General features: G+C 52.0%; 1 pseudogene; it reads right to left on the bottom strand.

The window, feature by feature from the left end:
- Positions 1 to 10,720: 10,720 nt before the first annotated feature.
- LOC147962254 (uncharacterized) lies at positions 10,721 to 12,562 on the bottom strand (annotated as a pseudogene).
- Between the last annotated feature and the right edge of the window lie 502 nt (positions 12,563 to 13,064).

Raw genomic sequence — 13,064 nt, 5'->3', positions numbered from 1 at the left:
TGCACTGCGCGTAGCTCCGTGCAATCTACCATATTCTTGAAGGCTTAAAGCTAAGCAACGTGAGCATTGAGCCTCTTCTTCATCGTCTCTGCACTTAGGGCTTATAAACCGCTCCTAGTCCCTCTCCCTTGGCGAGGTGGGACTAAAAAACAGCTTACTAAGAAACTGTAGTACTGGTCACCCTTTAGTACCGGTTGGAGCCACCAACCGGTACTAAAGGTGGTAATAAGTTTAAAAAAATGAAATGCCTTTGTAACATATGAGTTTAATTTCGTCAGAAACCTGAATACTTCGAAAGAGATTGTCCAGTTTGTAAACGAAGTGCATCCAGTTTTTGCCGTAACCCTCTCTACTTTTTTGAACAATCTATGTGGGTGAAATGATAATACCATGCCAAGTTTCAACTTTTTCAGAGTTCATTTGTAGTGCTTTTCAATTTCCAAGTCATTTAGTTCTCAAAACAAATCATTGAATGCATGAAAAATATCAAATGAAGACAGAAATGGTTGAAAGTTGATGGCGTCGCTTTGAATTGTGCATACTGAATGCATAAAAAGTCTGGAGTTGTAATAAGTTTAAAAAAATGAAATGCCTTTGTAACAGATGAGTTTAATTTCGTCAGAAACCTGAATACTTCGAAAGAGATTGTCCAGTTTGTAAATGAAGTGCATCCAGTTTTTGCCGTAACCCTCTCTACTTTTTTTAACAATCTATGTGGGTGAAATGATGATAGCATGCCAAGTTTCAACTTTTTCAGAGTTCATTTGTAGTGCTTTTCAATTTCCAGGTCATTTAGTTCTCAAAACAAATCATTGAATGCATGAAAAATAGCAAATGAAGGCAGAAATGGTTGAAAGTTGATGGCGTCGCTTTGAATGGTGCATACTGAACGCAAAAAATATAAGAGCATTTAGATCATGATCTTATATTTCTTTACAGTCTAAATTGTCAATATGATAACATCAAAAATACTTTGATCATCAATGATCTTTGTGTGTACAATCTGAATTGTCAATATGAGTCATCAACGATTTTTAAACCGATGAAGACTCATATTGCGGCCACAAATTTTACACATAGAGTTCAATGAATACCAAGTGCTTGTGATAGTTTGAGAAATAACATATTTAAGGTGGTAAAAGGCTTGTTAGGGGAGCGAGGTGGGACTAAAAACAGCCTGCCATAACCTCATTAGTACCGGTTCGTGGTATGAACCGTCACTAAATGGTGATGGTGGGGCCACAGCATGACCGCAGGCTGACACAGCTTCTTTAGTACCGGTTCGTGGCACAAACCGGTACTAAAGGTTCACCACGAACCGGTGCTATTGATCGTCGCCACGAACCGGCACTAATGTACACATTAGTGTCGGCTCAAACTCAAACCGGCACTAATGTGCTTCACGTTTGACCCTTTTTCTACTAGTGTACGCTTCTGACAACCTCCATCTTGCAGCATGTAGAAGAGAGTAGATGATAAGTTAACCAAGTATCATCGCATAGCATAATCCTACCCGGTGATCCTCTCCTCGTCGCCCTGCTAGAGAGCGATCACCGGGTTGTATCTGGCACTTAAAAGGGTGTGTTTTATTAAGTATCCGATTCTAGTTGTCATAAGGTCAAGGTACAACTCCGGGTCGCCTGTTACCGTGGACACGACTATTCGAATAGATCAACTTCCCTGCAGGGGTGCACCACATTACCCGACACGCTCGATCCCTCTGGCCGGGCACATTTTCCTGGGTCATGTCCGGCCTCGGGAGATCAACACGTCGCAGCCCTACCTAGGCCTAATAGAGAGGTCAGCACGCCGGTCTAAATCCTATGCGCGCAGGGGTCTGGGCCCATCGCCCATTGCACACCTGCACGTTACGAATGCGGCCGGAAGCAGACATAGCCCCCTTAATACAAGCGCGGGCTTACAGTCCAATCCGGCGCGCGCCGCTCAGTCTTTGACGTCTAGAAGACTTCGGTTGATACCACGACGCCGGTTGCCCATCTCTTGTCCCACGTGGCGGTTAGTGCGTATAAGGTCAACGACCCAACTCAGATCAAATACCAAGATCTCGTTAAGCGTGTTATTATGAAGTAACCGCGGATGCCGACCAGGGCCAGGCCCACCTCTCACCTAGGTGGTCTCATCGTGCCCTATCGCAGTCCTCTCAGCCCCCACATCGGAATCACTTGCGGGTACTCTACGAGCCGACCCGACTTTAGTCACCACATGTATCATATAATATGTATGTAAGTATATACCCGTGATCACCTCCCGAGGGATCACGGCCGATAGTATAGCATGGCAGACGGACAAGAATGTAGGGCCACTAATGGAATACTAGCATCCTATACTAAGCATTTCGGATTGCAGGTAAGGGTAACAATTGTAGCAACAATGACAGGCTATGCAGCAGAATAGGATTAACCGAAAGCAGTAACATGCTACACTACTCTAATGCAAGCAGTAGAGAGAAGGAATATGCGATATCTGGTTATCAAGGGGGGGCTTGCCTGGTTGCTCTGGCAAGAAGGGGTCGTCAACAACGTAGTCGATCGGGGCACCAGCAGCGGCGTCAGTCTCGTAGTCTACCGGAGAGAAGAGGGGGAAGAAACAATGAATACAATGCAAACAGATGCATATCGATGCATGTCATGACAAGTAACGGTGTCAGGTGTGCCCTAACGCAGTAGAAGGTGATACCGGCGAAGGGGGGAAACATCCGGAAAAGTATCCCCGATGTTTCGCGTTTTCGGACAGATGAACCGGTGGGGGAAAGTTACGTGTTCGCTATGCTAGGGATGTGTGACGGACGAACGGGCTACGTATCCAAATCTGTCTCGTCATTCTGAGCAACTTTCATGTACAAAGTTTTTTCATCCGAGCTATCGTTTATTTCATATTAATTTTAAAAGATTTAATCAACTTTTTGATTTAATAAATTAATGTAATTCAAAAATATAATTATGACGTCAGCATGATGTCAAGGTGATGTCAGCAGTCAACTAGTTAGTTGACCTAGTCAAACTGATGTGTGGGTCCCACTGTCATTGTCTATGACTAACTAAACAGGTTTTAATTAGTTTAACTAGGTTTAGATTAATTAAGTCAAATTAATCATCATTTAATTAATTAATTAATTAATTCATTTTCGTCATTTTCTTATTTTTCGTTTTTGCTACGGCTGGCCCCACTGGTCATAGGCACAGGGGTTCTAGTCTTTGCGTTTTTTTTGTTGCAACCCGCAAAAAAGCGGTTATTTTTTAGGGTTTGAGGGTTTAGGGGTACTACTAGTAATGCTCTTAGGGAAAAAATCTTATACAACCGGGTCTTTCTTCTCCTCACGTGAGACCCGCCTTATCTGCTGCCACGTGTTAATGCAAATCTCAAAGCACCTCCGTCTTCTTCCCCCAATCAATTCCTCTAATGTTGATTCAGAATCCATGGTGCTGACCGAAGCTATGGCGTGTGTTCTGTAAATAGTGTATTGGATCCACGAATTGAAAACATGAACAGAACCATGCATTCAGCTAGAAATATATGCGTTATAGCTCATCTTCATTAGCCTGAGGTGCCCGGCTGTTTCGAGCAGCAGCTGCGGCTGCGGCGTGCCCAGCGCTAGGCGAACGTTTAGCCATAATAGGAGGGCGGGTATAGCTAGTCCAGCATGCACGGGGAAGGGGGCTGGGGCTGGTGGTTACCGTGGCCGGCTCAGAGGTGTCTGGGCGAGAAAGGCTTAGGCGAGGCGGGAGACCGGGTGCTGGTGCGCGCTGGCGGGGTGCCGGCCGAGAGCGGCGAGAAGGGTATTCGTAGTGTTGGTCGACGTCGGCCGCACCGGGAGGAGCAAGCACGTGAGAAGCGACAGCATCGACATGCGGCGAATGCAGATCAGGTAATGTTCACAGGTAGAGAGATAAGGAAAGGGATTTGGGGAAGAAGACGGAGATGCTTTGAGATGTGTGTTAACACGTGGCAGCAGATAAGACGGGTCTCACGCGAGGAGAAGAAAGACCCGGTCGTATAAGATTTTTTATACGGGCAGGCGGGTGCGGGCAAAGCCGCACCCCTGCCCGGTAGCGAGGCGAGGCTGGAACGGGACCGGAGCGGGCGCGGCCAGCGTGGGCGATGGCCGGCGGCGACGGCCACGGTAGGTGGGGCAAGGGGGGCACTAGGTGAGGTCGTGGCCGGAGAGAGCAGCAACAGGTGAGCCGGGGCGCAGCGGCGCGGGAGGCGAGCGCCGGAGGCGGACGGCGTGCGCGGCGGCAGGTGCAGGCGGAAGCTGCGTCGGCGTGGGAGCTAGGTGTGCGGCAAGGGCGGTGGCAGGTGTGCGACGAGAGCTGGGCAGCCAGAGGAGGGCGCGGCTGGGACGAGCTGTCGGCATCCAGCCGCAGCTCGCACTAGGGAGCGGGGTAAGAGGCAAAGCGCAGCGGCGGGGCTCGCGTGCGAGTGGTGAGGCCACGGGGCGCGGGCGGTGGTTGCGGGGCATGGCTACAGGCGCGGTGAGCGCCGACAGCGGCGGCGGCCAGCGGTGACTACGAGCGTTGCACAGAGACGGGAGCAGAGGAGAAGGGAGGGAACGGACGGCGGAGCTCACCGAGCCCTGTAGGTGTGCTTAAGTAGGCTCGGGGAGGAAGACGGGGACGCGCGACGGAGACGGGGAGGCGGTCGGGCGAGGTGGCACCGACGAGGCGGCTGTTGAGGGAGGAGGCGACGCCGGCGGAGACCTCGGGCGACGGTGGACGGCGACGGGCGGCCGCAGGGCGTCGGGGGCGACGGGATCGGGGCCATCCCGATCCAGATCAGGGGAGGAAAGAGCGAGTGGAGGGAAGTGGGGTGTCTGTGGTTAGGGTTTGGGTCGCCCCAGGGGATAAGGGAGTGGGGATGGGCCAATCGGGCCAGTGAGCTGGCCGGCTGGGTCGTTTGGCCCAGTTGGCCAGGGGGTCCTTTTGATTCTTTTATCTGTTTCGTTTTATTTCCACTTTTATTTTCTATTTTTATTTCATTTTGATTCATTATAGTTTCATAAAACCTAATAGCAAGTCCCGATTTAACAATAATAATTATGCTACTGCCCCATTAATTTTGGGCAACTAAATAAGATAGTTTAATATTGTTTTAAAAATAGAAAGGCATTTATTTAATCTTTTTACCTACTACTTTAATTACCTAAGTGCAATTAAAACTTTTGTAAAAATGTGGTTTCTCCAACATGATTACCTATGTATTATCTGGCACGACCTGAACATTTTAGTTTTAACATTTGAAATCTTTCATCGTTTGACTTTAATTTAAATTTGAATTTGAATCGGTTTTAAACTAACGTGAGTTTATCGATGGTAACCAAGGTGACATGGCGTCATTATCAGAGGTTCAATGTAGCTTAATTATCCAGGCGTCACAGTTGATTTGGCATGTGTGCAACTTGAGTGCTTTCATACTAGATAACCCGTCCACCCGCCCACCCGCCTCATATATATTAGATGAGGTCTGTAGACTGTAGTCTCTGGCTACTGTTAATTTGCATGTTCTCTTCCATATAGTGGCTCTTGCTTGTTGGTGTTATTTGGCCATTTATAAACCGCTAGCAGTGCCAAGTCCAGTAACTGATGGAGTAATAGAATACCTAGTAGTAATGATTAGGCTGTTGAGTTTATTTGGTGAACTGGATGGATCATGTATGTATGAACACCGTGTTAATCCTTGAATGGTGCGTACTTACTTTGGATGTCACCGTGTTAATCCTTGCATGGTGCGTATGGGTAAGTGCCTTGCCGTTACTTTCGATGTTTCATTTATGTTGACGTATAATGTGTTGTCTAGTCTCTTTCATCAGATCGGTCTTTTGGTTGCATTGGCTAGAGCATGCACTTCTACATGGTATCAGAGCTAAGAGGTCTTGAGTTCAAAACCCAGGAGCCACACGTGAGGGGGAGTGTTGACGTATAATGTGCTGTCTAGTCTCTTCCATCAGATCGGTCTTTTAGTTGTAATATATGACATGCAAGTTACACAAAGCATTTCGTCAAATTCGTACGTGAAAGGAGTTTTCACTTATATAATTTTTCGTACGTGAAAGGAGTTTTCACTTATATAATTTTCAAGACCCAGGAGCCACACGTGAGGGGGAGTGTTGACGTATAATGTGCTGTCTAGTCTCTTCCATCAGATCGGTCTTTTGGTTGTAATATATGACATGCAAGTTACACAAAGCATTTCGTCAAATTCGTACGTGAAAGGAGTTTTCACTTATATAATTTTCACATTATACATCTCATATAGTATTAATCTTATCAATAGTCAAAGACTCTCTCGAAACACACATTAGGCCCTATATATATGGATGGAGCGAGTAACCGTACACTTAGTAATCTACATGCACTCACGGATCACATCAGAGTTCCTTCACATGTGCCTATTGTGCATTGTCATTGATAAAAATGGAAGGTCTTTTTAACACCAACACGGTCAAATCTGCTTATGTTATCAGAAATGGAGCCGGAATTTGAGCCGGACGGTCGGCAGGGAGTCTGATTCGTCCGAGTTCTGTTTGGCGAGGAGAGACTAATTATAGGCGCCATTCATTCAATCTGCATACAGTTTAGATGGAGGATAACAATTCCCTGTAGTTGTAGTACATCTGCGGTAATCTGAATCAAAGGAAATAATGATCAGGATTATTGCAGCTAAATCTAGGACTAGCTACCATTTCCTGATTGATAGCAGCCGAGCTGAAATGTGAACTTCAATGTTATAGACCCTTGAGACATGGAAAACCTGAAGTGAGCTGAATCTGGATCTGTGATGGTACACAAGTCTGTTAATAGGCCTCTGGTTTCCCAACAGAATTGACAGCAAAGTAGCTGCAAGTTTTAGACCCTGAGCTTCGGCAATCCTTTTGTGTTTCCATTACTGGTTGGTTGAGGAGTCTTGTTCCTTCCATGCAGCATCTGTGCATATACCTTGTGCATTTTTTTGACTTTCAGCATCCCCTTGAGTCTGCTCCCTGATAGTAGTTTTCTCCTCCAAAGAAAAGCAATCTGTGACTGCTTGGGCTGCATAAAAAACATGCATAAGAGTACTTTGAAATAACTTGCCATTCCTGGATTTCCAGAGGCACCACATGGATGTGAAGATATTGGTAAAGAGCGGCATGTGGGTGATTTGTGTTAGACCTTTGAATCTGAGCATTGATAGTTGTGGATGACACTAGGAGAGTTGGAACAATTTTCATTGGTTTATTTCTCACACAATGCCATGCCAATCTGAGGGGTTGGGGATACATACTTATAGGCTGCTAGCCAGCCAAGCATATGCTGAGATGCTACTAAGATGCCAGTCTAAGATGCTGGTCATGCTAGTCTAAGATGCTGGTCTAAGATGCTATCCTAACTGCCAGTCCTTGATGGTCAGGAACTCTATCCTAACTGCCACAAGGACCATGTGCTGCAGCCCCACAAGGACCATGTGTTGCAGCCCCACAAAGACCCTAGTACACAGACTTATCCAACATTCTCCCCCCTAAGTCTTGTACGTCGTCTTGTGGGAGTGTTGAATCATCCCGATCCTGGAGCAAAGCTCGAGGAACTTGACCCTCCCAAGAGGCTTGGTGAGCAGGTCTGTGAGCTAATCCTTGGTGTTGATGTAGCTCGCCTCGATGCTCCCTTCTTCCACACAGCTGCGGATGAAGTGATACCTCAGCCGGATGTGCTTGCTCCATTCGTGGAACACGGGGTTCTTTGCCAGGGCCAGGGCGGACTTGCTGTCCACCAGGAGCTGCACCGTTCTGGTGTCTTGAACGAGAAGATCACTAAGCAGTCGAGCGAGCCAAAGCGCCTAAGTGCAGGCGGTGGAGGCCGCTATGTACTCAGCTCACAGCTGGACAGGGCCACCACCTGCTGGTTGACTGATTGCCAGCTCACGAGACACTTGCCGAGGAAGAGGAGGATCTCGTTCATGCTCTTGCTGGTGTCGATGTCGCCGGCGTGGTCGCCGTCACTGTACCCGACGAAGTGTGCTGCCCCCGGACACCTAGGGTAGTGGAGGCCGTGGACGAGGGTCCCTGCTATGTAGCTGATGATCCTCTTCACTGCCTGCTGGTGTTCCGACGTCGGTCGCTCCATGAACCGACTGACATAGCCGACGGAGAATGCTAGGTCCGGCCGTGTGTGGGTGAGGTAGCGAAGGCTCCCCACAAGGCGTCGGTACTGCGTAGCATCCACTTCCTCCGTCGTGCTGTCGCGGCTCAGTTTCAGCCTCTCCTCCATCGGAGTGAGAGATGGATGGCAGCCGGTGAGCCCAGCTAGCTCAACGATGCGCTTGGCGTAGGCGGACTGTCGAAGCACGATCCCGGAGTGATCCTGGTGCACCTCAATCCCTAGATAGAAGGAGAGGAGCCCCAGATCACTCATCTGGAAGGTGGCCTTCATGTCTTCCTTGAATGCCGCTACCTCTGCATCTTTGGTGCCGGTGATCACCAAGTCGTCAACATAGACGCCCACCAGCAGGGCATTTCCTCCACTGCCCCGTCGGTAGACAGCGGCCTCATGCGGGCTTTGCTCGAAGCCCATCTTCTTTAGCGTGGAGTCCAGCTTGGCGTTCCACGCCCTAGGTGCTTGCCGTAGGCCATAGAGGGCCTTGCGCAGGCGGAGTACCTTGCCCTCCTGGCCGGGAATCGCAAAACCCGGTGGCTGATGCACGTAGACTTCCTCCTTCAAGTCATCGTTGAGGAATGCCGACTTGACATCCATGTGATGGACACGCCAGCCCTCCTGGGCAGCCAGCGCAAGGAGGAGTCGCACGGACTCCATCCGTGCCACGGGAGCGAAGGCGTCGTCGAAATCGACTCCTTCCTGCTGCAAGAAGCCTCGGGCCACCAGGCGAGCCTTGTGCTTGATGATGGCGCCGGCTCCATCCCTCTTCAGCTTGAACACCCACTTAAGGGTGATTGCGCGGTGACCACGGGGGAGGTCAGCGAGCTCCCAGGTGCGGTTTTGCTCGACCGCATCCATCTCCAACTGCATCGCGGCGTGCCATGCCGCATCTCTCTCGGCCTCTGCAAAGGACCGTGGTTCGCCGTCCTCACACGCGAGTTGTAGCTGCGCCTCCAGGTCACGTGGCATCAGTCCCGGCACCGGCTGGTCGCCGAGTAGATCATCCATCGTGCGATACCGCAGTTGTTCGCCTCCATACCATGCGTCGACCCGCTCCTCGTCGTGAGTGAGCGGGGAAGCGAACTTCATCGGGTTGTGCTCTGCGTGAGCTGGTGCTGATGAAGACGAACCCGGAGTGGCGACCGCCGGGGCTGGAGTATGTGGCGTCGCCAGTTGTGGTGCCGTCGGCGTAACGAGCACCGGAGTTGATGTAGTTTTGGGGGCCGGGGTAGACATGCCCGGCGGAGAGGAGCTGCTTGCTCCCCCGGCTTCCTTGAAGTGAGCGTACTCGACAATGAAGTCGTCATACGTCGGCGTCGCGCCGTCGTCCACCGCCTTGTCCCATTGCCACCCTCGCCCTTCGTTGAACACAACGTCTCGTGCCGTGCGCACACGCTGTGTCTTTGGGTCGAGGATGCGGTAGGCCTTTGAGCCCTCCGCGTAGCCGCTGAATACTCCCGGAGTGCTCCTGTCGTCGAGCTTGCCGATGTGGCCAAGCTCCTTAGCAAACGCAAGACAGCCAAAGACCCGCAAATGGGAGACCGCCGGCTTCCGCCCATGCCAAGCCTCATACGGTGTCCTGCCGTCGAGTGCCTTAGTAGGCGAGCGGTTGAGGATGTAGACGGCCGTCAGCACCGCCTCTCCCCAGAAAACAGCCGGCATCCCTTGCTGCTTGAGGAGAGCCCGAGCCATCCCCACAACTGTCTGGTTGCGCCGCTCGACGACTCCGTTTTGCTGCGGGCTGTACGGCGCGGAGTAGTGGCACTGGATGCCCTCATTGGCGCAGTACGACGCGAATTCAGCCACCGTGAATTCGCCACCGTTGTCAGTGCGCAACACGCGCAATTTGCGGCCGCTCTCCGCCTCCACACTAGCCTGCGCGCGCCTGATGGCGTCCGCCGCTTCTCCCTTGCTGCCGAGAATCATCGCCCACATGTAGCGAGAGAGATCGTCGACGAGCAGCAGGAAGTAGCGTCGACCTCCTGGTGTGGCTGGCGTCACCGGGCCACACAAGTCTCCATGCACGAGCTCCAGCTTCTCCTTGGCCCGAAAACTCGCCTGTTGGGGAAAGGGGGGTCGTCTCTGCTTCGTCAGTACGCAGATGTCGCAGAACTGCTCCACATGGTCGAGGCATGGCAGGCCTCGTACCATCTCCTTGGCACTTAGACGCTTCAGGGCCTCAAAGTGAAGATGCCCAAAGCGCTCATGCCATTGCCACACCTCATCGTCCCGACGGACAGCGAGACAAACCGGTTGTGCCACCTGCACATCAAGGACGTAGAGTCGATTTCCACCTCTGGGTACCTTGGCGAGAAGGCGACCCTGGCGATCCCAGATGCGTAGGACCCCATGCTCAATCAGCACACGTGAGCCATTCTCATCCAGCTGTCCCAAGCTGATGATGGAGTTCCTTAGCGCGGGGATGTAGTAGACATCGGTGAGCAGCCGGTGCTCTCCCGTCTTGGTGGTGAAGATGACGGAGCCGACGCCCTTAATTTCCACAGCAGAGGTATCCCCAAACTTGACGGAGCCTCGCACATCGGAATCGAGCTCGGCAAAGAATTCCCTTCGACCGGTCATGTGGTGGGTGGCGCCGGTGTCGAGGCACCACCCCGTAGTCTTGTCCTTCCCGGAGGCATCGCCGAGAAGAGTGTGAGCCTTTGGCTCGTCGAGGTGGATGAGAGCTTTTGCGACTGGTGTCGCTGAAGATAGCTCAATGCTTGCATGCGCCATGAATAGAGCCGTCTCCTCCTCCTTCTCCTGTGCGACGTGAGCCTGGCCTTGTCGTGGTTGCCGACACTCATTGGCCCAATGGCCAAACCGGCCATAGTTGTGGCAGCTGTTGTCTTGTGACGGCTTGGGCTTGCCAGCGGCGCCGTCCTTGGCGCCTCCACGGGCGTCCCCTTCGGCACGTCCTTGTGCCCTGCCCGGGGGGCCTCTTCGCGTCTTACGCCGCTTGCCACGCTTGCGGCCGCCCGTCGTGGAAGAAGGCTCCCCCTTCTTCCTGTCACCAAGGCTGGCATCCCACGGCTCCCGAGTTAGGAGCAGCTTCCCGCCGGTGGTGATGGGCCCCGAGGAAGGCTGTGGCTCGTCGGTGTCGACGACCTTGAGGCGACCTATCGCCTCCTCGATTGTCATCGTGGAGAGGTCCAGCAAGGACTCGATCGACCGAGCCATCTGCTTGTACTTCTCGGGGATGCACCGAAAGAGCTTCTCGACAGCTCTCTCCTCGGTGTAGGTGGCATCACCAAACTTCACCAACTTCTGCAGCAGAGTGTTGAGACGGAGAGCAAAGTCATCAACGTCCTCACCTGGCTTGAAAGCCAGGCTCTCCCACTCCTTACGAAGTGCCTGCAGAGTGGACTTCTGAGCACGGTCGCTGCCGATGCGTGCTGCGGCGATGGCGTCCCAAGCTTCCTTAGCAGTCCGCTTGTGGGAAAGCGAGAACTGCATCTCGGGCGGGACTGCGGCGATGAGGGCGTCCAGCGCCCGTCGGTCCTCTTGGTGGTCGACGTTGTTGTCCTGGACTACCTCCCACATGCGCCGCACCTGGAGCCTGACCTTCATGATCCCAGCCCACTCGACGTAGTTGGTTATAGTGAGGGTAGGCCACCCAGCACTGGGACCAACATCCCTGACCACAGTCCGGACCTCGTAGAGGCTGCGGTCCTGGTCGTTGCAGCCGCCGTCGCGGTGCACACCTCCACCTGGAGCGCGGGCGTGCTCGGCTACCCACTGCGCCGTCCGCTCTTGCGCCACTTTGGCGCGGTCTGCGTCAGCGCCGTCGTCCGCAGGCGCGGAGCTGTTGGAGCTGCCGGAGCCGCCGCGGAGTGCTTTGGCATCTGCCGTAGCCTCACGTGCTGCGTCCGCTGCTGCTGCTTCTAACTCCGCCCTGGCTGCTTCTACCTCCGCTTTGGCTGCTGCCAGCTCCGCTGCAGCCAGCCTCGACACCCTTGCTGCCGCAGCAGCTGCTGCTACAGCTGCTCGCTCATGCTCCTCTGCCACGGCGCGCTCGGCCTCCTGCCGGCGCCGCATGCTCGAGGTAGTCGTGTGCTGAGAGCGACCTGCAGACATGGCTCGCTGCAGGGGGGCTGTTGCGTGAAGAGGAGGCTGTTGAAGACGGACTGCTGCTCGACAGTCCGGAGGGAGGAAAGTAACCAGAGGCAGACGGAGCAACTGCTGCTACCGACTTGGGCTGCTCACAGGAAATGCTCAGGGTACAAGATAACGAGGCTCTGATACCACTTGTTAGACCTTTGAACCTGAGCATTGATAGTTGTGGATGACACTAGGAGAGTTGGGACAATTTTCGTTGGTTTATTTCTCACACAATGCCATGCCAACCTGAGGGGTTGGGGATACATACTTATAGGCTGCTAGCCAGCCAAGCATATGCTGAGATGCTACTAAGATGCCAGTCTAAGATGCTGGTCATGCTAGTCTAAGATGCTGGTCTAAGATGCTGGTCATGCTAGTCTAAGATGCTGATCTAAGATGCTATCCTAACTGCCAGTTTTTGATGGTCAGAAACTCTATCCTAACTGCCACAAGGACCATGTGCTGCAGCCCCACAAGAACCATGTGTTGCAGCCCCACAAAGACCCTAGTACACAGACTTATCCAACAATTTGAGCTAGCTAGGTGAAGAATGATACTTGTAATGTAAACAGAGTTTTGCAGAAGAATACACAGTATGTTTTAGTGTAGCAAAGATAAGCAAACCAAGCAGCTCATCTGAGTAGTATATCTGCCTGCTGCTTTCTTACCTATTGGAATGGATTTCCCTACCAGCCTCCATCCAAAGGTTCGAATTGTAGCAACTATTATGTCTTTGGCTTTCTAAGCCTGTTTCAGCAACTCTGTTAAATCTGTAGAGAGAGGTCTTCCTGCATTACCTGCGAACAGTACGGTCTATATATG

This window comes from Triticum urartu, chromosome 7A, assembly GCF_056163025.1.
Source record: "Triticum urartu cultivar PI428250 chromosome 7A, HENAU_Tu73, whole genome shotgun sequence".
Lineage (NCBI taxonomy): Eukaryota > Viridiplantae > Streptophyta > Magnoliopsida > Poales > Poaceae > Triticum > Triticum urartu.
This window is presented reverse-complemented; position numbering and strand designations above follow the sequence as displayed.